The following is a 24,634-nucleotide window of genomic DNA, read 5'->3' as shown; positions in this document are numbered from 1 at the left end:
GGCTAAACCAGCATTTCCTCAATGTCCCCTCCTTTCTCTGCTGCACTCCCTGCCTCCTGTGTCTAGATGTACTCAGCCTCTTTATCTACTTGGAAGTGTAATTTCCACTAAATACCTGCTTCAGCCCCCTCCTAAGCAGGAGTATCTGGAACTTGCTGACTTCGGATGGGCTGCCTTAGTTACTTTTCTTTTTTCTGAAGCACATTAAAATGAATGCATATCTATTTAGATAAATGTTGCTCCTTACCACACCGTCCTTCCTGCTTCAGTCCCCACTTTGGGAAACTCAGGTCAAGGCCAGGGTCCAAGGCCTGGTTCTTGTCAGGTGACTCCCTTCTCTGTGCCTCAGTTTCTTCATCTGTAAAATGGGGATAATCGATGGCCCGCCCAGCCCAGTTGGTTGGTAGGAATAGATCCTAAAATTGACCTGAACCGCTTAGCCTGGCCCCTGGCAAGAAGTGAGAGCTCCATCAGTGCTGCTGTTGATTATTACTAATAATTTCGGGAGAGGTAGATTTGGGGTAAATAGGGTGGGTGGGCTGTGAGGGAGTTAGGGAGGGCATTTTGGCTTGAGGGCTGATGGGTGCCCCAAGGGTAGGGAGCGCTCTCAGGGCGGGGTGGGGGCGGGGCTTCTGTGCCCGGTGCCTCCGCCCCCCATTCCCCGGCCCGCCGGGACCCTTGGCGTGGGGAGGCCGCGCACGGGTCTCTACCAGGTCACCGGCGGGGAACTGTCCCGGCGCGCTTCCTCCTTCCTCCTCCTCCCGGCGGCTTGCCGGGCCCCTCCTCCCTGCTCGCGCGCTCCCTCCCTCCTCTTCCCCTCCCCAGGCCGCCGCCGCCTCCTCCTCCTCCTCCCTTTCTCTCTCGATCTGTTTCTCCCGGCCCGGAATCCATTCCGGCCTGGGAGCCGGAGCGGCCAGGCCGCCGTGTGCCCGAAGCCCTGGCAATCCGGCGGTCGGTCCTCCGGTGCGTCTGTCTGCCGGTGCGTCCGCCTGCCCGCCGGCCCAGGTGAGCGCCCCCCGGCCCTCCGCCGGCCCCCAGTCCCGGCCCGCGTGAGGGAGCCCCCGCCCGGGGACCACCCTGGCGTCGGATCGCCGGGCCGCGGGGGCTCCTGGGCCCCCCTCCAACCCCCACACCCCCGGGCCGAGCAGCGATCCCGGAGCGCAGGGCGGGCGCACCGGGACTTGTCTGGCGCGGCCTTTTGTTGTGATGCCGCGGGGGGAGGGGGCTGGGTGGGGGGGCTTAGGGGTCCGGTCCGCGCGGGGACCCCCTCCGGCTCACCGTCCCTCTACGGGCCCCCTGAGAGCAAGCAGCGAGCCGGGCCTGAGCCCCCGGGCCAGGTCTAGGCCAAATCTGAAATCTGAGCCAGTCGGCGCCGCCTCTGGCCGCGGCTGCCCGGCCTGGCGCCCCCAGCCCTGGATGGGAGGTGGAGAGGGGGCGGGCAGGGTGGGCCTGGGGGCGCCGGGTTGGGGGTGCCGGGCCGGGGCACCAGGATCTCCCTGTCCTCGTGGGGCCTCGGGTAGGGCCTGGTGCTGCCGGCCTGGAAGGGACTGGCCAAACTGTGCTTGGTCCCTGCTGCCCACAGCCCCCAGCCTCGCCTCTGGACAGGCCCAGCCGCCTGTCTGCTCAGAAGTTGGCAAAAGTTTTGGGATTTCGCCACCAGGCTGGGTCCATTTGTCCGTCTGGGCTGGGGTTGGTGGTGGGTTTGAGTCCCGACAGGGGCCACCACTTACTTGCCCTGCTGTGTGTCCTCAAAGAACTGCCTGCCCTCTCTGAGCTAGGGGTCCTCATCAGGCCCCACTGTGGGCCTGGCTGGGCTTACTGGGCTGGTGGAAGGATGGGCTGACAGAAGGGTTTCACCTGTGGGGTAGCAGTTCAGCCTCTGGGGCCTTCAGGCAGACTTGAGCGTGGACGGAGCCCTTGCGTGGCCCTGGGTGAAGCTTCCCGGGCTTCAGGGACTCTGTCCAATTGGGACAGTGCTCTCTGGGTCACCTGGGGTGAGTCCAGGCCCAGCCATAGTGCAGCTGAGACCAGACGATTTCAAGAATGGACCAGGCTGGTCCTGTTGCTGACCCTCATCTTGGCCTCCTGGCTGGGGAGACAAGACCTAGGCTTCTCGTCTCACTGGGTGACCTGGGCCAAGGGACCACCCCTCTGAGTCCACATGTGTGCAGTGGGGATCCTCAGGGGAAGACTGTAGGCACTTCTGCAGGGAGGGGCTTAGCATGTGGTAGGTGTTCAATAAATGAGCACTTCACTGGATGAATTGCCTAAAAAAGATGGGTGGGAGGTGAGGTGGCTGGTCCTAGTGGGGTGGATTGGTGCCCCAAAAGCCACCTCCTAACCCCTTGAGAAAGAAACAGCCCCAGCACAGTCTTGCCACCCAGCAGCTGTGTGACCTGAGACAACTCACTACTCCCTCTGGCCTCATTTTTGTTAAGTATAAAATGGGCCCATGATAATGATAGCTGCTAACATCTACTGAGCACCTCCTATGAGGTAGGGACTCTTGTGTATCTCCATTTTGCTGGTGAAGAAACTGAGGCTCAGGGAGGGGAAGTGACTTGACCAAGCCACACAGTTTGAAGCTGCAATGAGAGCCTAGACCTCAGAGTCCCTGGTCTGGCTGCCCTTGCACCCTTCCAGTGATGGGGGAGCTGGGGTTTCCCAGTATGGGACCAGGCACGAGACAGTGTTGGAAAAGACTCTACTGATGAGTGAGTGATTGGGTGGAAGCCACGAGGCCCTTTTGGTGATGTGGTGATGTGGTCTTTCCACCCAGGGAAATGATTTACAGTGTGTCACCTCTTTCAGCTGACTGCCTGCCTAGGCCCTCCTGTGCGGCCCCTGGGCCTTTGCTCCTGAAGGTGTCCCCGCTGGGAGTGCCCTTTCCTCTAAGAGCTGCTGGTCTGCTCTTGCTCTTTAAGGCTTAGCTTAAGGCCCACCTCTCCCAGGAAGGCCCCCCAGCTCTCTCCTCTTCTCCCCTAGCTTCTTCCCGGAACATGAAGTATCCCCAGCTCATAGCTAGTTCCTGCTTTGGCTTCTTCCCTGATTGTGACCGGGGGTTGGTGGGGTGGGGAGGGGGGCTTGTCTAGCTCCCCCAAGCCCCAGGAGCCAGGGAGGAGATGGCTCAGTGGCCTGTTGACAGACCGCCCATCCCCTGGTCCTCAACCTCGTTTCCCCAAACCTGCCGAGATACAAGCATCCATGGCCCTGTACTGAGCGCCTACAATGTTCTAGGAGCTTTGAACTTGGGCTGAGCAGTGTGGTGACGGGTTAGCAGTGGGAGCTGTAGGAGGCCTCAGGAGGCTTCCAGGAGGTGGTGACAGGAGGGAACAGCGGTTCCCTCAGCGAAGAAGGGGCAGAGTGCTCGTTCTTCCCTTCAGCTCAGACACGTCCCAGGGCCCCTGGGGTTGTGGGGAGTGGTCAGCCTGGGTGGGTCCTTGCTGGGGAATTGTGAACAGGTTCCTGGCTGCCCAGAAATTTAAGTCTAGAGGGTGAGTCAAGTAGCAAACAGGTTGCCAAATAAATTAATATATAATCACAGATGTGATAAGGGCTCAGAGGGAGAGGCGTGGGGTGCAGAGGAATCTCGAAGGAAGCGTGGAGGAGTTGGCCAGGCATGGAGCTAGGGGTAGGGCTTACCAGGCAGAGGGAACTCCACATGCAAATGTCCTGAGGTGGGGGATCGTGTGCTTTTATGGAGAAACAATGAGAAAGCCTGTGAGTCTGGAGCGTAGAAAATTAAGCGGAGTGGGTGAGAGGTGAATGAGGGGGTGTTGTCAGCAGGACGGGGCCATGTGGGGCCATATGGGCCTTGAGGAGGAGCTTGGCCTTCATCTTCACACAGGGGGCTGATTGGTGTCCCCGGTGTTAACAGCCCCATGTTGGAGACCAGGGGTGCAGAGGTGACCAAGGCACCTGGTAGAAAAAGATCTGTGGGCTGGACTCCAGATATTCTGTGAGGGCCTAGATCAGATATCAAGAGGAGGAGGCATTTGAGGCTGGGCTTTGAAAGTAGAGTAGGAGTTCGGTAGCAGGAAGGCAGGACAGGGTGAGAGCCAGGGGTTGGGGCAGTGCCATGCAGGGTGGCTGGAGGCTGGGAGTGAGGTGGGGAGCAGGGAGGGGTTGGCTGGGGAGATGGAGACAAAGGTAGGGTAAGGGCTCAGGACTCAGACAGGCTTGCGTTTAAGTTCTGACCGTGTCTGCCTGCTGTGTGTCTTTGGGTCATTCATTCTATCTTTCTGAGACTTAGCTTCCTTGTCTTGAAAATGGGAACAGTAAATATCTTCCTATCAGGTGAGGGTTAAAGGAGGGCCGTATGCCCAGTACCTGGAGCCAGCAGGTGCTCAGGAAATGGGACCTGCCTTGTATGGTGTGACACTGGGCGGGTCAGTTGGTCCAATAGGTCTGGCCTCCCCAGCTGTCCGGTGAAGGCTTTGAGTGGATGATTCCCACTGATTCTGAAGGTGCTTGTCTAGGAAAGGATGCTGGCGGCCAAGGCCACCCGTATATTGGGTGACTTGAGTCCTGCCTTGCCCTCTGTGTGTGAGGAGGCTGAGTTGGGAGAGTTCTGTTGGTGTAGCCCGTCCCAACTTCTTGAAAGCTTGCCTTTGGTGAGATGAGCCCCATTTTCCACATGTAAATACTAAGACCCAGAGGGGGAAGACACTTGTTAGGGTCTCCCAGTTGCCAAGTGACAGGGCCGCACCTAGGCTGTGGGGCTCTGGGCTCCTAGTCCAGGGCTGGGCCTCCCGTGTCTCTGCAGGCCTTACAGCCCCTTCAAAGGCCTCCACCCCCCTGCCCTGGGCTTCTTGCCCAGAGCCTCATTTCCTGCCTGAGTTGTGTGGCCCCCGAGCCTCTATCTCCCTTTGGGTTCCCCGAGCCCTTTACTTCCCCTCCATTGCTCCTACCACCTTATCTCCATGGTAAACCACTCTGGTTTCCACTCGAGCCCCTAGAGGGGTGGGGGCCCCTTCCTTTGGGGGCATCTCAGTTTCCTCATCTATGAAGTGGGATAGTATGAGTCATGGCTCCCAGGATGTCCCAAGGGGACTGAAGTAAAGCGTTTAGCACACATTAGCTCAATAGATAGGGGTGGGGAACAGCCAGACACCTGCTCGAGTCCATTGTTTTCTGGCAGCTGACACCCCCTTCCTGTGACTCAGTTTCTGAAGCTGTAAAATGGGCATGGAGGTTGCACTTAGTACGGCCAAAAGGAGGATGGGGTGAAGCTGTACCTTAGACTCTCACCTGGTAGCTGGTTCTGCATCACTGTTCCTGGGGTGGGTGACCCAGCAGGTACCTCCCCTGTGTTCAAGGCCCTGTTCCCAGCTGTCTGTCCAAAGGCAAATCACTCAGCCTCTCTGAACCTCAGCTTCTGCACACCTCCCTTGTGAGGATTAAATCAGAGAATGTCTCCCAGCAGCTTGAAGCTATTGGATGCCCAGTCAATGTTACGTCTTTCTTTTCCCCTTCCCCTCCCTTGCGGGGACTCAGATATTACCCAGTCTAGGGATGGCCCAGGGTTAGGGTTAGGGTTAGGCCTAACGCAGGCCTAGATTGCTGTGTTGAAAATCCTTCTGAGATCCAGTCTTGGCTTCATGGGAAAAAGTGCTGTGATAGATTAGTAACGTCTGCCCCAGGCAGAGGATTAGGCATCACTGTATGTGTGCCATGAGTTTGTCATTCCTGATCTATTCTGACCTTCTCTTTTCACAGATGGGGGAATTGAGACCAGAAAGACCCAGGACATATTGTCCAAGCAGGGAGAAAAATGCACATCTCCTATCTTTTCATTCAGGGCTCTCCCCACCCAGCCAGCCTGTTCCTTCCCACAATACAATGCAGGGGGTGGGGCGCTGAGTCAAGGAGTAGATGATTGGGGAAGATCCCAGACGTGGAAGCCAGAACCCTGATTTCCCCACCCCTTTCTGTGGGACCTTGAGCAAGTGACTTCTCCTCCAACCTGAACCCCAGTACCTCCCCTCCTCTTGAAACTACCCAGAGAAGTTCCAGAATAAAATGAAAAGCAAGAGAGGAGAAGAAGCCAGGTGATCTTGCCCAAGCCCTTTCCTGCTCTGGTCCTCAGTTTCTTCATCTGTCCGGCATGGGATCTTCCCTCCTGAGGCTCTGCGATAGGGATCCTAGCCAGGGTTCTCCAGGGGCTGGCCCGGCTGGGTCCTCTTTGATGCCGTGTGAGCCTGGCGATGTCAGCGGGGCTGTGGGGGGCTCTTGAGAGACTGTGGGGATGGGTCCTTGGAGTCCTTAGACCTGCTGGGCTGTGACTCCCGGCTGGGGGATGGAAGTTGGGGTTAGGGTGGTGTCGGGAAGCTCAGCCTCCCTGTCAAGGTCTGATTATCTTTCCTCCCGCTGCTTTATCCAAATTTGTGACCTTGACTTTTACTCTGTCTGATGACGATGTCCTCACGTTGTGCCCTCTCCGGTGGGTGGAATTTTTGTTTCTATTACACAGAAGAGGGAAATGAGGCTCAGAGAGGCCAAGGGCTGGGGCCACAGTCACCCAGCGGAGTGAGATGTGAGCCCAGACTTCTGGCCTCTGGTTGATGTGAGGCATCTGAGTCCCAGTGAGTGTGCGCTCAGCTTGGCTGAGCTCTTTCCCTGGGTGGAGGGCGGATGTGTTGCTGGGCGGGCCGGGGGTCCTGACTTTCTGGGCTTCCACCTCTGGCTGGTGGATCTGCACTCAGATCTGGAGGACTGGGTTCTTGCAGGGGTCCCCCGGCTTCCAGGAGAGGCACATAATGGGTGCTGCATGGATGCTCAGGCGCTAAAGGGGGTGGAAGTAGCCAGACCTTTGGAGCGAATTGGTTCTGGTTCGAGTCCTGGCTCTGCCACTTGTTTGCTATGTGTGATTGCGGGAAAATGGTTGCTCTGAGCCTGAGTCTCCCCATCTCTGAAGTGGGGATGACAATGCCAGTACAGCTTTGACAAGGTGGCGTGAGGGTCAGGTGAGCGAATTCGTGTCTGCTCCGGCGCAGGGCCCCCGCACAGTAAGTGTTTGCGATTTCTGAGTGTCTGTGATTATGAAGGTGATTCCCTGACGAGGCGGGAATTCTGGGTCTCTGCAGGTCAACTGATCCAGGAACGCTAGGGCTGAGACTGGACGCCTGTGTCCAGGCTAGTCCTATGGGGTGGGGCTGGGGGGGGGAGGTTAACTAGAGACAGACAAGTTTGGTGGCTGGACCTACTGGAAGCCGCCAGCTCCAGCCAGCCTCCCTGAGCCCACCTCCCGCCTCAGCCCTTGCCCTCCTGTGGCTTGTCAAGGCCTCTCAGTGCCCTGAGCCCTGGCATTCAAGGCCCCCTCACTGAATGGGTCCATCTCTCTGAAGGTGGCTGCCGTTTGAGCCCTGGGTGCTTTGCGTCTTTGCCCACGTGGCCTGGAGGCAGGGGCTGTTACTGCTCTTGTGTTTTGGGGAAGGTCCCCAGCACGGGCCCCTGGAGATGCTGGTGGTCTGGGCCGAGCTCTTCCCTCTGCTTCACCCTGTCACCTCCCACACTTCCCTTTCACTCAGGTGTCCCGTTAGCCTTTCTGAACCATCAGCTGCCTTCCTGCTGGCCCTGGGTTTTCCAGCGTCCATGCTTTACCCTGTGGGTCCTGCTGCCTGGTGTGCCCTCCCTCTCCACACCCATCATGGATAAGATGCCTCTGCCTCCGGAAAGCCTTTGCTGACCATCCTCTCTGCCCCAACTCAAGTCCATACTTTCCACGCTCCCCTCCTCTGCACCTGCCTTGCCCATTCTCTGCCCTCCCTCATGGCTCTAGCACATTCTGCCTTAGATGGCAAGTCATAGGATTCTTTTTGCCTCTAAGGGAATACGGTGATAGTCATCACTCCCAAGGGTGCCGCACTTTACAGTTTACAAAGCACTTTCCTTAATCACCTCTGGCCATCCCCAGCAGGGCTGGGAGGGAGACAGACCATCATAAAAATCTTCATTTGGGGAATTCCCTGGCGGTCCAGTGGTTAGGACTCTGCGCTTCCATTGTAGGGGGTGCGGGTTCGATCCCTGGTCGAGGAACTAAGATCCCGTAAGCCACGCAGCATGGCAAAAAAAAACAACAACAAAAACCTTCATTTGGCATATGAAGAAACTGAGGCCTCAAGGCAGGGTCATGCCAGACACTACTCTCTCTGCTTGGGCAGGTGGAACTGAACAACCCTCCCCACATAAGCCCTTAGTCCTTCCAGTGAGGACCTCCTCTTTCAGAGCCCTGTGGAAGCCTCGACTTATTATCAAAAGGAAGATCCGGAAGTTCAGAGAGGTGAAGTGATTTGTCTGAGGTCACACAGCCTGGAAAGCTGGCAGAGCTGGGAGGGTTCCGTCTACGAATTAGAGAAGAGGCAGGTTGTGCCCCACTTCCCACCCCTTTGGAGTGGAGAGTCAGATACCACCCGGCTCCTAAAGGAACAGTGAGCCCAGTGGCCCAGCCCTGAGGATTCCTTCCATTGTCACCTGTTCTTTGAGCACATAGTTGAGCCCTTGCCCAGTGCCAGGCGAATGGCTGTGTCTGGTCCCCACAGCATCTCTGCGAGGCAGCAGTTCTGGCCCCATTTTACCAAAGAGGAAACTGAGGCTCAGAGGAGCAAAAAGGCTTGCCCAAGCCACCCAGTGCATGGATTTGGACCCAGGGCCTCCTCAGCACCGCAGGCCTGCCCTGCCTCCTCTGGGCTGAGCCCCACTCCGCCTCCTGCCTGACCCCTGACCCCTCCTCCAGCCCCTCCCCACCGCTCCTCTCTGGGCAGCGTGAAGGCCAGGAGCCTCCTCTGGGAAGCCACCCCTCCCCTAGCCCCACGGGTTTCTCCTCTACCTCCATATTATCTGTGTGACTTTGGTGAGTCAGCTCACCTCTCTCTGCCTCAGTTTCCCCATTTGAAAAACAGGCCTGATGGCAGTATCCACATCACAGACTTGTTCTAAGGATCGAGTGTGGCACTATGTGTGATGCTCTGAGCAATGCCAGCACGTAGTAAACGCTCAATAAATGTTAGCTGTTTTATAATTTGTTTCAACCTGGGGAGGAAGGGAATCACAGCCCCATTCTCCAGATAGGAAAACTGAGACCCAGAGAAAGGAAATAGCATCCACCAGGCCACAGGGGGATGTCACAGCCAGAAGGTTCCTGTGGCACATCTCACTTTCCAGATGGGGAAACTGTCCCCTTCCAGGACTCAGTTTTCTCATCTGTGCAGTGGGTCTGTGCATATTTGGGGGGAGATAGTTCCATCACATTGTACCAATGTGGCTCTTCAGTCCTCAGCCACCCTAGGGTGGGGGTCAGAAGGATGCAGGGGCTCTTTTTCTGTCTCCTGTGCCCTGTGGGGCTGTGCCCTGTGTTCTCTGGCCCTGAGTTATGCCAAGTCCCCAAGGCTGGGCCTGCCTAGGAAGCTGAACCGGGCCCTGCCAGGCCTTCTGGGTGCCCTCTGGCTGCCACCACCCAGGTCCCACCACATCACCTGGTCACCTGCCTCCTCTGCTCTGTGCCCTGGGCAAATGGCTTCTCTTTTTGAGCCTCAGTTTCCTTATCTGTGAGACGGGGGCAGGAGTCTTTTCCTCACAGGACTGTTGGGAAGATGTGATAAGCTCATTCCCCCCACATGCCTGCCCATGTCGGGCTTATAGAAAGTGCCCAGTCCGTGGCTACGGACGCAAGGATTGGCAGGGTTCTGACTAGCAGCAAGGGGAGCAGCATTCCAGGCAGAGGACCCGGCTGAGCAAAGGCTGGGAGGTGGGATGGTTTAGGGAGCACCCCATGGGTGGGTGGGGGAAAGTGGGAGAGGACCCCCCACCTTCCAGGATTTGGACCAGCCCTGAGGGAGGTGGGCAGGGTGTCAGTGCCGACTGGGGTGGTGTCGACCTCCCCACCCTCCAAACTTTAGATTTCCTTTCTCAGCCTCGGGAGCAGCCACCTGCCCTGCCCACCCCCACCCCTGCCAGGTGTTCCCGGAGGCCCTGGAACCAGATGAGCCACAGTTCTATTTGGGGACAATTCTGCTGTTCCCGTTTCTCTCCTGTGCCCTAGTTTCAGAAACGACGTGGGTATGGTTACCAGTTGGCCGTTGGTGGAAAGCCCTCTCCCCCACTCCGCCCCTACCTTAGATCTGTGGGCAGTGTGGGCAAAATCGGACTCAGTACTGCCTTTGGGAGCTGCTCCTGGCTTCTGCCCCTGGGCTCTCCAGGCAGGGAGTTGGCAGCTGGACTTTTGATTACCTGCTGGTGAGGTCTGGGCCTTGTGCTGGGTGCCGGGGACCCCAAAGATTCACTCTGGGAGTAGCCTACAACCTGGGGGAGCCAGACACAGACCCTGATCATTGCCCTACCATGAGGTAGGCGCCATATAAACTGGGGCAGCTATTGTGATGCCAGAAGGGCTTTGCAGAGGAAGTGATACCTGGCCTGAAGCTTAAAGGGTGAGCAGGAGCTCATGAGAGGAAAAGAAGGATGAGGGCCTACCAGGAAGAAGAGACAGCATGAGCAAAGATCTGGAGGTGGGAAAGAGCCTGATGTGTGTCCACGTAGCCTGGGAGGTGGGGAGTGGCAGGTCAAATACAAGGTATTTAGACGATGACTCAGTTGGTCAGGCAAGGCTTTGGCCTGGGGCTGCTGGGAGCAGGGCAGGCCTCCTGCTGAAGGTGTAAAGAGAGGACAGAGAGAAGGATCAGGCTGGGCTCAGGTGCTCAGTTACTGTTGCCAAGTGAAGGTAGCCCACAGAGGCTGGGGTTCAAGATAAGGATCAAGAGCCCCTACCTGGGACAGAAGGTAGGGGCTGGTCTGGGCTCTTGGAGGGAGTGGGTCAGGGAAGACTTCCTGGAGGAAGCGGTACATATGACATACCTGGAAGAATGGAATGGTTCTCTGGGAGCCGGTGGAGCTTCAGAAAGGCCTGAAGATGCAATGTGAATAGTTGCTCTTATTGGAGCTCAGAGGAGCGGTAGAGTTTGGCCCTGAGAGGTGGCTGGTGCCAATCAATGGAGGGCTGGGAGTACCTGCCTGGGGAGACTACACACTGCCCTCGGGCAGCGAGGAGAGGCACAGAGGAGGGGGGGTGCAGAACTGATTTGTCTGGTGCTGTGGGTAGTGCCCAGCTGAGGGTAGGTGCCCCGTCAGCAGTGTGGCTTTGGTGAAGTGGCTCTGGTGACTGCCCTGAGGGCAGATGGGCCTGGAGAGAAGGTGGGTGGCGGCCAGGCAGGTGGCAGGTCTGGGACCGACAGGGGAGCGGCAGGTGAGGGGCGGGGGATGTCTGCCCCCTGGTCTGCCTGCCCGCACAGCCTTTCCCTGTGGACGCCTGCCTGGCAGGAAGTGGTGGAGACGTGTTGGGGCCGGCAGACTCCAAAGGCACCTGGTGCACCGGCTGGGCGTGGGGCGAGGGCTCCGGGGTTCAGGGCCCGACCTCCTTCCCTTGTTGGGCAAACTTCGCCAGGGTGGTAGTCTCCTGGTAGCGTGAAGGGTCAGGCATGGTTGCCCACTTGAACCTCCAAAAGGCCCCTCCACCCTGCTGAACCCAGAGGATTTATACTCCAGACTTGGTGAGTTGAGAGCTGTGACTGAAGACTCTGGTGCCAGGTGGGCCTGGGTTTGAATCCCAGCTTTGCTCTTTGCTGGCCAAATAACTTTGCCTCAGTTTCTATATCTGTAAAAATTCGGGTCGTCCTAGAACCTCCCTCCTAGGGCTCCTAGGGAGGATTAATGAGATTTTAGAAGGCTGTGCCCAATACTGTGTCAGTCCCTGGGATCTGGCTTTGGAGCTGTTGGCCCAGCTGACCGGGGGTGCTGGGACCTGTTGGGAGGCTGAGGGGCAGTTTCCGGTCTGCCTCGGGCTCTCAGCACCGAGGACAAAGCTCCTTTGTAGTGGGACAGATGGAGTCTGGGAGCCCCCCCTCTTTGGGACCAGGGGGCCATCTGCCCCGCCTTCTCACCCAGTTCCCCTGGGGGAAGGAGCTTCCTCAGACCGAGAGGATGGGAAATGAAAGTGGGGTTGTGCAGGAGGAGAGGCTGCAGCTGCAGAGCCTGGCTGGTGAGCTTGGATGCGCCCTTCCCTTCTCCAGGCCACCTTTTCAGAGCCCCGGGCATCCCTGGTAAGTCCCAGGCCCACTGTGTGTGCCCTGTTCACTTATCCATCCATCCATCTATCCATCTATCATCCATCCATCCATTCCTCCATTCATCCTTTTGTTCATTTGTTCATTCATTCAGTAATTACCAAGTACCCACTCCATGCTAGGCCCTGTACTTTGGGCCAGTGTCTATTCTGACCAGATGGTGCCCAAGCATCCCAGCTGTTAACTATTTTGAATATTATGCCCACTGCAGAGTATTCAGCTGTGAGTGAGACAGAAGCGGCCCCTGTCCTCATCAGACCTGTAGTCATACAGTATGTTATGTTATCAGAGCCATGGTCCATGCTGGGAAGGAGAAGTTGAAGGTTCTCACTTGGGCTGGGGGAGGTCAGAGAGGCCTCCTGTGAGAAGGTAGCTTTTGAAATGAGACTCAAAGAGAGCAGAATTGGCTGGGCGTGTTGCTATTTAAAACGGTGGTCAGGAAAGGCCTCTCTGAGCAGGAGACATTTGAGTAAAGCACCTGAAGGAAGTGAGGGAGTCAGGCAGGCATTTGTCTGGAGGAAGTATGCTCTGGGTGGAGGGAACAGCAAGTGCAAAGGCTCTGAGGCAGATGTGTATTGGGTTCTCAGGGAAAGGGGAAGTGGCCAGTGTGGGTGGAGCAGGAGTGAAGGGGGTGGGGCTGGTAGTGTCCACTGTAGGACCTTGGAGGCCCCCCGCGAGGACTTTGTCTTTTGTCTTGGAGTGTGGGCTGTGAGGGGTGTTAAGCAGGAGTGATGGGTTCAGATGGACATTTCAGAAAGGCTCTCTGCCTACAATTGGCCAGCCTGGAGGGCTGGACGAGGGGGTGACCGTGGTGGGAGGGAAGGAGGTGGATTCAGGATGTGTTTGGAGGTGAGACTGACAGGGCTTGGAACTGGATTGCATGGGGCACAGGAAGAATCATCCTTCCTCTCTTGGGCTGCTGGTGATGAGGGGCTGAGTCTCTGCCACAGACCACTGGGCTTCTGGTTCATGTTCACTCCCCCTCCCCCTAATCAATCTGGAGGCACGTAGGCCCAGCAGCTTCTCCACCTTGTCCTGAGGGTTGGACTGAGTCTTCCAGTTCCCGCGGCTTTAAACAGCGGTATCCCTTAGGCAAACCTGGCAGGATCCTACCCATTTTACAGATGAGAGAACTGAGGGTCTGAGTCGTACACCCATGGCCTGGGTTACACAGTGGGGGCAGAGTTGGGGCTTGGCCTCTAAGGACTCAGGAGGATCAATGGATTTGGGGAATATGGACCCTGCCATTTCAGGGGGTACCTGAGATTTCTTTCCTACCCTGAACTGTCTTGGGGAGATAGAGGCTGCCCAGGGGTGGGGTGGGGGGCCTGAACTCCAACTTGCCTCAACTAGGCCTCAGTTTCCTCTGCTGGGAAATGGGCACAGTAACAGTCCCTACCTCACAGTGTTGTTGGGAGGACCGGATGAAACAGTGCATGTAAAGCTGGATGCCAGGCATAGAGTTAAGTGTTCAGTGATCAGCACGTATTTTTTTTTTCAATTTATTTATTTTATTTATTTTTGGCTGTGTTGGGTCTTCATTGCTGCGCGCGGGCTTTCTCTAGTTGTGGAGAGCGGGGGCTACTCTTCGTTGCAGTGTGTGGGCTTCTCATTGCGGTGGCTTCTCTTGCTGCGGAGCACGGGCTCTAGGTGCTCGGGCTTCAGTAGTTGCAGCACGCAGGCTCAGTAGTTGTGACTCACGGGCTCTAGAGCACAGGCTCAGAAGTTGTGCTGCACGGGCTTAGTTGCTCTGCGGCATGTGGGATCTTCCCAGACCAGGGCTTGAACCCGTGTCGCCTGCATTGGCAGGCGGATTCTCAACCACTGCGCCACCAGGGAAGCCCTCAGCAGGTGTTTTTATTATTGTTGTTTCTGTGGGGAGTAAGGACATGTGTGAGTCCGGGCTCTGGCCATGTCTATCCCCAGAGGTGGGCTTTGGGGGCAGGGCTGGAGTCGCCGAGGTGGCCTCTTCTAGATAAATCGGCACCTTGGGATGGAGGGTCCCTGGAATCCATGCCCAGCACTGCTTTCCACCTGGGGAAACGGTCCTGAAAGGGCCACGATTGGCTCAGGGCTGTGCAGCACCGTGGGGCAGAGCCAGGCTTTACGCCAGGTTCCCTGCTGCCTTGTCCTGCTCTGGCGCCGACCACTTCCCGGCCTTGCCCTTCTGTCTCGGGCTTCTAGGCTGTGGACGGGTCCTAGCGGGAAGGGATCCTGCCCTTCACAGAGCAGGTCAGGGCCTGGGGTCTGGAAAGGGATCCCCTTACTGCCCAGGAAGAAACCCAAGAGCTGCTCGGGCTGGAACAGTTCCGTCTCCACGGGGCTGGGATTAGTGGGAGCAGCACCGTCCGCTTGCTTAGCTTTCTCCCTCCCTGAGCTGCGGGTTCCGGCTCCGGCAGCACCCCTCCATCTGCCCGCCGTGCCAGCCTGAGCCTGCAGCGCCCGCCCCGCCCTGGCCGCACTGGCAGAGCCGGTTTGAGGCCTGCCAGCCTTGAGTGTGTTCGCACCGGGAACACGGGACCAGACACGTTCTGGATGCCCTGGCTCACGGACGGCCCCTGGCTCACGCTTCACTCACTCCTGGCTCATACAGCAGGCATCCCCCGGTACCCATGCCGTGCCTGAGGCCGTGCCGGGTGAGGCTCGGGGTCTACAGCTCTCTCAGACTTGCACAGTGTCCCATATAACCAGGGTGGTCAGAGGCTCTGTCACGGGGACATGCCAGGCAGTGGCAGGAGAGTGCAGTGGTCGGGGCATAGGCTGTGGGGCTGGGCAGACCTGGGGCTGAGGCCTGTATCTCTTTATCTCCTGGGGCCCTGGGTAGGACCCATTCATCCCTCCCTCCCTCCTTTCATCCCTCCCTCTCCTCCTCCCTCCCTCCCTCTATCCATCCTACCATCCTTTTCTCCCTCCCTCTCTCCTTCCATCCCTTCATCCCTCCCTTCATCCCTCCCTCCATCTACCCCTCCCTCCCACAAATATTTACTGAACACTACTATGTGCCAGACAATGTTCTAGAGGCTGGAGATACAGCAAAGAACCAACCAAACAAAAATCTGTGCTCTCACAGAGCTGACATTCTAGTGGGGGAGACAAAAACACAACAAATAAGGAAAATATGCACGTGGTCTGTTAGAACGTGATAAGTGTCATGGGTCAAATGTAAAGCTGGGAAGACTGGCTGGGTTGTACAGAATGGCTGTGATTAGATAGGATGGCGGGCCTTGGGGTGGGGGGGGTTTGGGGGTGGGAGGGAGACCTCTCCCAGAAGCTCACCTCCCAGGAGGGGAGGGAGGAGCCATGTAGCTCCCTGGGGCAAGAGAACCCAGGTAGAGGGCACAGCCAGTGCAAAGATCGGAAGGTAGTGGCAGGCTGGAGTGTTGGAGGAACAGCAAGGAGGCCAGGGGAACAGAGCAAGCGCGGGGAGAATGATAGGAGGAAAGGGCCGAAAGATGCAGAAGTGTCCAGGGAGGGCTTCTGGACCCTTCTGATGTTGGCTCTTACCTCCCAGTGAGGCGGGGCCCGCAGGAGGCTTTCTGAGAGCATCTGGCTGCTGTGTGGAAAGCAGACTGGGGGCTGAGGGTGGAGACAGGCGGACCAGAGGGACGACTGCATTGGTCCAGCGAGGGGAAGGGGTGACAGTGGTTGGCCCAGGCTGGGGCAGTTGGTGGGGCGGCAGAGGGTCAAACGTTGTTTTGCATTATTTTATTTCATCTTCCTTTTAAAACTCTTTGTTATAGAAGCATATTAGTATAACAAACCCCATGAACCTGTCACTGAGCCCCAAGCACCACCCATGGCCTGGCCTGTCCCCTCCACACCTGTTCCATCCCACCCCCTTCCTGTGTCATTTTAAAGCAAATCCCGCACGCATGTCTTCCTTCACGTGTAAATCTTTCAGTATGTATCTCTAAAAGATAAGACTCATGTTAAGAAAGTAGCCACAAAACCATAATCTACCTGAAAGAAATGCACAATAGTTCCTTAATATCAGCAAAATCCCCTTCTTCCCCAGATATATTTTGAGGTGAAGCTGATGCCTCCGGGCCTCCCTGTCTTTGCCGTTTTAAAGCGAGGTTCATAACGGCCCCTCCTCCCAGGCTGTTGTGAGATAATCCAGGTAAAATACTGAGCACCGGGCCTGGCATACAGTAGGTGCTCAACAGGTATCAGCCGCTACTCTTATTGGTTAATGGCAAATACTTACGGCACATTTGCTAGGGTCTGGGCTCTGTTCTAAGCCCTTTACAAATATGACTTCGTTTAATCCTCACAACAATCCTTGGAGGTAATTATTATTTTTATCCCTATTTTATAAGTGAGGAAATGGAGGCACAGAGAGGTAGAGTAACTTTTCCAAGGTCACACAGCTAGGAAGGGTCAGAGCTGGGTTTTGAACCCAGACAGTACAACTCTTTTTTTTGTTTTTTGGCTGCACCGCACAGCTTTCGGGTCACAGTTCCCCGACCAGGGATTGAACCCAGGCTATCACAGTGAAAGCGCCGAGTCCTAACCACTGGACCGCCAGGGAAGTCCCCAAGCAGTACAACTCTTATTCCCCATGTGATGGAGGCTATGTGAGCCCAGAAAAAGAGAGGTACCTCTCTCTGTTGGAGGGTAGGCAAGGTCAAGTATGACCTGTGGTCAGGCCCATAGGGTGCACTGGAGTTCATGGGGGGCACGGGGAGGTGGGTGGTGAAGCCTCAGGAGAGGAAACAGCATGTGCAAAGGGCTGGAGGCTACAGGGTAATTACGAGTCCAGGGAGGGTTAAGTGGTGGGGAGGAGGGAGCGTGCAGCTGACTCCCCTCCACCCTTGGCCTTGATCCCATGAACAGCCCGTAGGCGCGTTAAGGGTTTCAGCTCTCTTGCTGACCACTGTCCTCAGCCTCAGGCTCGGATGCCTTCTCCCTCAGAGACCTGCCAGAACCCCCATTTCATGGATGAATAAAGGAAGGCCTGGACCTTCCCGAGGTCACATGTCCAGGGTGGCACCTGCGAGCTTTGAGTGTGGGGGGTTGAGCGCAGGGCCGACAGCGTGGAGGGGCCTGGCCGCCAGGTGCTTCTGCCCACCCGTGTCCCTGGACGGAGCTCCTGTGTGGGTGTGGGTGGGGGCGGGGACGAGGGGGCACTGTGTGTTCCCAGAGCAGGGAAGCAGCCAGAGCTGCTGGCAGGAATAGCGGGCACCGTGGGCAGGGGCCGGCTGGCATCTGTCCCCCCAAGGCCTGTCAGCCATCAGCCAGCGGGGGTGGAACCACGGGGGCGGGGCCTGGGAGACATGACCTTGGAGAAGCTGGGAGAGAGCAAAACGTGTCACCTCAGTGTTCCCTGTGGTCACCACTGATGCTGGGGGTCTGTTAAGGAATCCTTGGCATGCCAGGGCCTTTGTCCAGGTGCAGATGCTGAGGCCCAGGAGGGGGCGTGGCTTGCCGAGGTCACATGGAGATTCTGATGGAGGCCTTCCACTTAGCCACATGGTGGCCAGCCCTCATCTGGCCGGGCCAGGTGGTACCTGGCTGGGTCCCTGGGACTTGCCTGGTCTGTGGTCCTTTGGGGCCAGCATCTCCTCTTCTAGCTCCTCCTCAGCCCAGCGCTCCTGGGCCTGGTGCCCCAAGAATCTTATCTTCAGTCCGGGTCCCAGTCCCACACCCTCATTCAAGAGCTGGCCTCCACCTTGCTGTGTGACCTGAGGCTGAGTGCTCCCTCTCTGAGCCTCCACTTCCACATCTGTGAAGGGGGAGATCTCACAAAGCTCTCTAAGATCAGGGCTGTGGCCTCCTGGCCTGTGAGCTGCCCTCCCCATCCACCTGCCAGGCTGCCTGGCCTGGATTCTGGGGTAGAGGGTGTCGGGGGGGGCGGTCAGTGAAACCTCCCAACCCTGCCAACCTCACCAGCCCCAAAGATGCTCCATGGCAGGAGGACCCAGCAGCCAACTTCCCAGTGCCCTTCCTCTTGGGTGGGGGCCTTGGAGAAGGGAGATAGTGGGTGTGGGGGAGATGGAGGCATCCACAGTGTGCCTGTCTTTCCCCCCATTTTGCTGCTGGAGAAACTGAGGCTACATGACTTAAACTGACCTGGCTCTTTGCCTTTCTCTAAATGGTCCCACCTCTGGGCCTTTGGCCAAGCAATCCCTTCTGCCTGGATCATGCTTCCCCTTCCTCTTTTCACAAACTGCTCAGCCTTTGGACCGCAGCTGAGATGTCCCCTCCTCTGGGAAGTCCACCATGGTTTAGGTGTCTCCTCTGAAGCTGATCACTGTGCTCTGACTGGATCACTGTGGGATGAAGCCTCAGTAACCTCCCCCTGTCCCTCCCAGCACACTCAGGGGCCTGAGAAAATCTTCATGGGCTTCTCTCTCAAATTTTCAGGTCTTTCTGACCTAAATTGCTGGACAGGTCCCTCTCGGGGCCTCCCTCCGACCTCCTCGTGCCTGGGCCAAAAGCCTGCAGCGACCCAGTTAAGCTGGAACCCACTCAGTCCAGACCTGCACATCTGACCTTCCTGCCTCAGGGCCTTTGCACTCCACTTCCTGGCTGGGGCAGCTTCCTGGAGCCCTGTGTGCTCATGTGTAAAATGACTGTGGCCATAGCTTGTTCCAGGGCTGTTGGGAGCATGGAAGGGGTAGTGTGAACCCCAGGTGGGAGGGCATGAGGGGGAAAGGTGTAGGTCTCCACACCGCCATCAGCACGCCCCATTCCACCCCACCAACCTGCACTGGAGCAGCCGATGGTGTTGAGTTCTGGGGAGGGGGCTGAGCTGGCCCTGGCCCTGGCTTCTTCCTTGGGTCCATCCCAGTGGCCCAAGGGGTGGCAGCCCCCCTTCAGGGAGAAGCTCAGAGAGGGAGGAACTTGGCACTTAGCTGCTAAGAGGTGGGATTTTAATCACATCATTTAACCTGTCTGTGCTTCCGTTTCCTCTTCTGTAAAATGGGGTGATAAGAATGGCACATAGGGACTTCCCTGGCGGTCCAGTGGTTAAGACTCTGTGCTTCCCTTGCAGGGGATGTGGGTTTGATCCTTAGTCGGGGAACTAAGATCCTGCATGCCACACTGTGCGGCCAAAAAAAAAAAAAAAAAAAGTGCTAAATGAATATTAGCTGTTGCTACTGCCGTTATTCTTATTACTGTCATTATTCATATTCCCCTGCTCTGAAGCAGGACTCTCTTCTATATTCCGAAACCACTTGTAGAAAAACACCTCAGTTGAGCACGTCATTCTTTTGAGAGTCTGAAGGAAGAAAGGGAATCAGAAGATTCCTGCCTAGTGTGGGAGGCTCCAGGGGAGGCAGGAAAGGGTCACAGCCCCCGCTTTTGGGGTGGGCGTGATGGGCCGGCACCCTCTCCTGCGCTCCTCCAGCCTCAGCTTCCTCCCCTGTGGACACGGGCCAGTGCTGGTGGTACCTGCGCCCTAGGGCTGTTGCGAGGAGGGCGGGGCATCAGCTGGGGACCCAGCCTTGGAGGTTCAGAAGGGTGACAGGTTCATTCTGTAAGTGGTCCTTCTTGGGCTGTGTGGCCTTCGGCCAGCCACTACCCCCTATCTTGGCCTCCATTCCCCTAGTAGAAAATGGACTGGCTGAGGGCCCTGCTTAGTCCCTGGTGTAATAACTCCCTGCGAGAGCCCAGCTGGGACTGGTGCTCTTGGGGAGAGGGGCCAAAGTGGCCTGGGGCCAGGAGAGCCAGGATCCCCAGCTGGTCCTCTGCTGTCTTGGATGGTGGCCTGGGCACCTGACTTGGCTTTTCTGAGCCTCTCTCTGTTGCCTTCTCTGGGAGACGGGGCCTAATCGTCCCTGTGAAGCAGGGTCCTGGTGGGAACTGGAGAGCTAAACAATAACAATGGAAATAATAAGGTAGCAGTGGTGGTCGCACCCCCCTTTATCCAGCATGGCCTGCATGCCCAGGGCACACATGGTTAGCTCATTTGCTTTTGCAACTGTCTGGGGTGATTATGGGTGTCTCCATGGTACTGAAGGAGGCTTTGGTTGACTTGCCCAGAGTTCTCCCATGGGCCACAGCAGGAGCCCCCTTAACCAGGATGCTGCAACCCGCCTGACTGATGGGTGCCTGATGGGACCTTTTTGCTTCCTCCTCTCCAGAGGCAGGACAGATGGACTCAAATGGGCTGTGTCCCTCCTGCTGCCCCCCACCCCCATTCCTCACACAACCACCACCACCCACTCCTCCCACCCCGGGTTGGGCCGCTGTTATCAGGAAACATTCCTGGACTGGCTGAGAACAGCTTCCACCTTGGGTGCTTTTGAGAAGGGATGTGACTGCTGATACAGGCCCTGGCAGTGGCTCCCTTGGGGGATGGGCCCTGGGACCTGAGACTACGGAGCCCAGGCAATCCGAGTCTGCCTGCTGATGCTGTCTCTTATGAGCTGTGTGACCTTAGGCAAGTAACTTGACCTCTCTGGGCCTCAGTTCCCTCATCTGCAAAATGGGGCTGACCACACAGGGCTGCAGAGGGTTCACCTGGGCTCAGAGATGTAGTGCACTTCTCAGCATGGTGCCTGGCACACAGGAGTCTCTCTACCCATCAACCAGGTGCTGTTATCATCTGAGAACCAGTTGTCCCTCCTCTTTGTTGGGGCCCCCAGTTTAGACGGCATCTTTCTGCACCTTCTGATGAGTGCACATTGGGACGGCCCTTGTGGGCTTTCTCTTCTGCAGGCTCGTGGGACATGGGAAGGGTGGAGCTGGGAGTGGACCTTTCCATAAGTTGAGAAGATGCTGTGTGACCTTAGGCAGCCTCTCTCCCTCTCTGAGCCTCCTTTTCCTGGTCTGCTCTATGAACACTTGGACCTGGGTGAGGCTCTGCCCCAGCCCCTCGTTGTCTTCACACTCTGTAATTCCTCCCTTCGATGGTCCAGCTACTTGGCTTTGTCTGTCTTTCCTATGACAGTGTCTGGCGCATAGTCGGTGCTCAGCTGAGCTTTGTTGAAGGAGCCAGGGCGAATACCCAGGGCTTTCCTACCTCCAGGCCTTTGCCTACCCAGCTCCCTCTGCCAGAGGCACAGCCCCCCGTTATCTCTATTTGTGGACCTCCTTCTCGACCTTGAAGCCCTTCTCAAATGCTGCCTCCCCCAGGAATCCTTTCCCAGTTCCTCCCAGTTGGAGGGGATTGCTGATGCTCTGAACACTTGGTCCAAGGCTCTCTGGTGGCACTTGTTACAATCCACCTTGGTGTACGTAGTAACGTATTAATAACCAGCATGAGCCAGGCACCTACCACATGGAGTAGGACCACGCACCTACCACTAGGAGCCAAACACAGACACCGTGGGGAGCCCTGTGTGTGTGTGCGTGCGGGGCCTTGTCTTATTTAATCCTTCACAACAATTTTGCAAGGCAGATACTATTATTATCCCTCCCTTTGCAGAGCACAGAGGCTCAGAGAAGTGAAGTGACTTCCCAGCTATGAGAGAGAGTGCCAGGATCTGATACCAGGTAAACCCGTCTTTTTTCTTTCTTTCTTTTTTTTTAAATTAGTTTTTATTGGAGTATAGTTGATTTATAATGTTGTTTTAGTTTCTGCTGTACAGCAAATTGAATCAGTTATACATATATATATATATATATATATATATGCACTCTTTTTTAGATTCTTTTCCCATATAGGTCATTACAGAGTATTGAGTAGAGTTCCCTGTGCTATACAGTAGGTCGTTATTAGTTATCTATTTTATATATAGTAGTGTGTATATGTCAACTTTTTTCTTAAAAAGGAAAGAAAAAGCATTAACACACACAGTAAAAAATAATTCAAACAGTACAAAAGAAGGCAGGGAAAAGTAAACCTCTCTGGCACCCAGGTCTCCTTGCTAGAGGCAGCCATGGGGAGGAGTTTCTGGTGTGTTCTTCCAGGGAGTCCAGGCATATGTAAGCATGGATATTAGAAAAAATAATTTAAAAACCTCAAGTGATCATGCATGGTATACTCAGCTCTACATGTGACTGTTTGCTCTTGACAGTGTGCCTTGGAGATCATTTTGTGCTGCTTCTTTCTTTTTCCTGATTGCATAGTATTCATTGTGTGGATGGAGACCATGCTTTATTTGATTAGAGAAGACTACTTTTGGTTGTTTCCAGCCTTTTGCTTATTGCAGACCATTCTGCAATGCACATCTTCCATCGTATGCTTAGTGTTCATGTGTGAGGATACCTCTAGGTTTAATCCCAAATTGCAGGGTCCCAGAATGTGTGCAGTTGTAATTTTGTTAGATATGGCCAGATGGTCCTTCGGAGGACCACGGAGGTGGCACTGATGTACCTTCACACCACATCCTCTTCTTCCCCTCGCTCTCACCAACACAGGTTGCTCTAGAATTTGGGGATTTGCCAATCTAATAGATGAACAGTGGCCTCTGGTGTAGTGTTTTTGTTTTTGTTTTTTTTAAACACAGCTTTATTGAGATAGAATTCACATACCAGACAATTCACCCATTTAAAGTGTACAGTTTATTTATTTTGTATGTATTTATGTATGTATTTATTTATTTTTTATTGGAGTACAGTTGATTAACAATGTTGTTTTAGTTTCTGCTGTACAGCAAAATGAATTAGTTATACATATGTAAACTTTTTTTTAGCTTCTTTTCCCATATAGGTCATTACAGAGTATTGAATAGAGTTCCCTGTGCTATACAGTAGGTCCTTATTAGTTATCTATTTGATATATAGTAGTGTGTATATGTCAATCCCAACCTCCCAATTTATCCCTCCCCCAAAGGGTACAATTTAATGGTTTTTAGTATAGTCACAGAGTTGTACAACCATCACCACAATCAATTTTAGAACAATTTCATCACCCCCAGAAAGAAACTGTGTAACCCATTTAGTCAGTCTCCACTGCCCCTCAGACCTTCCTCCCTCAGCCCCAGGTGATAACTAGTTTACTTTATGTTTCTGTAGATTTGCTTATTCTGGAACTTTCATGTAAATGGAATCATACAATACGTAGTCTTTTGTGTCTAGCTTCTTTCACTTAGCATGTTTTCAAGGTTCATCCATGTTGTAGCATGTATCAGTACTCCATTCCTTTTTCTTGCCAAATAATATTCTGTTATATGGATATACCACATTTATTTACCCATTCATCAATTGATGGACATATGGTTGTTTCCACTTTTTGGCTATTATGAATAATGCTTCTATGAACACTCATGTTCAAGTTTTTATGTGGATATGTTTTCTTTTCTCTTGGGTCTATATCTAGGAGTGGGACTTCTGGGTCATATGGTAACTCTATATTTAACCTTTTGAGGGACTGCCAGACTGTTTTTTCAAAACAGCTACACCATTTCACATTCCCACCAGTACTGTATGAAGTTTCCAATTTCCCTACATCCTTGCCAACAACTTGTTGTTTTCTATCTTTTTAATTACAGCCATCCTAGTGGGTGTGATGTGGTGTCACACTGTGGTTTTGATTTGCATTTTCCTGATGACTAATAATGTAGAACATCTTTTCATGCAGTTACTAGCCATATATTTTCTTTGGAGAAATGTCTATTCAGATCTTTTGCCCATTTTTAAGTTGGGTCATTTCTCTTTTTGTTTGTTGAGTTGTAAAAGATCTTTATATATTCTAGATACAAGTCCCTTATCAGATATATGGTTTGCAAATATTTTCTCCCATTTGGTGGATTCTTTTTACCTTCTTGATGGTGTCCTTTGACACACAAACGTTTTTAATTTTTTTAAATAAATTTATTTATTTTATTTATTTATTTTTGGCTGCGTTGAGTCTTCGTTGCTGTGCATGGGCTTTCTCTAGTTGTGGCGAGCGGCGGCTACTCTTCATTGCAGTGTGCGGGCTTCTCATTGCGGTGGCTTCTCTTGTTGCAGAGCATGGGCTCCAGGCGTGTGAGATTCAGTAGTTGTGGAACACGGGCTCAGTAGTTGTGGTGCACGGGCTTAGTTGCTCCGTGGCATGTGGGATCTTCCTGGACCAGGGCTCAAACTTGTGTCCTCTGCATTGGCAGGCGGATTCTTAACCACTGCACCACCAGGCAAGTCCAAACGTTTTTAATTTTGATGAAGTCCAGTTTATCTATTTTTTCTTTTGTTGCTTGTGTCATGACTAAGAAACTATTGTGATCCAAAGTGGGGAAATTTATGCCTGTATTTTCTTATAAGATTTTTAAAGTTTTACCTTGTACATGTAGATTTGTGATCCACTGTGAGTTAATTTTTGTGTAGGGTTTGAGGAAGGTGCCCAGCTTCCTTCTTTTGCCTGAGTGTATCCAGTTATTCCCGCAGCATTCATTGAAAAGATTCTTCTTTCTCCATTTAATTATATTGGCACCCTTGTCAAAAATCAATTGACCATAAATGTGAGTGTTTATTGCTGGACTCTCAGTTCTCTCCCATTGATTTATAAGTCTATCCTCATACCAGTACCACACTGTCTTGATTTCCAGAGCTTTGCAGCAAGTTTTGAAATTGAGAAGTGTGAGCCCTCAGGCTTTGTTTCTCTTTTTCAAGATTGTTTTTTCTATTCTGGGTCCCTTGACTGTCCA

General features: G+C 54.5%; 1 protein-coding gene across 7 annotated transcripts in view; it reads left to right on the top strand.

Moving 5' to 3' along the window:
* The first annotated feature begins 665 nt into the window (after nucleotides 1–665).
* Nucleotides 666–24,634, top strand: part of SRC (SRC proto-oncogene, non-receptor tyrosine kinase) — a 56,576-nt gene continuing 32,607 nt past the window's right edge. For 5 of the 7 annotated variants that reach the window (XM_082429201.1, XM_082429203.1, XM_082429202.1 and 2 more), the window contains exons 1-2: nucleotides 666–1,005; nucleotides 21,493–21,560. The gene's annotated coding sequence lies outside the window, so the exon portion shown is untranslated. Of the gene's footprint in view, nucleotides 1,006–11,390; nucleotides 11,544–21,492; nucleotides 21,561–24,634 lie in introns of those variants that run through there. The other 2 variants (XM_082429199.1, XM_082429200.1) reach the window with 2 other exon arrangements.

This window comes from Balaenoptera physalus (assembly GCF_965194825.1).
Source record: "Balaenoptera physalus genome assembly, chromosome: 16".
Taxonomy (NCBI): domain Eukaryota; kingdom Metazoa; phylum Chordata; class Mammalia; order Artiodactyla; family Balaenopteridae; genus Balaenoptera; species Balaenoptera physalus.
The sequence above is the reverse complement of the archived record's forward strand: the minus strand, read 5'-3'. Positions and strand labels throughout refer to the sequence as shown.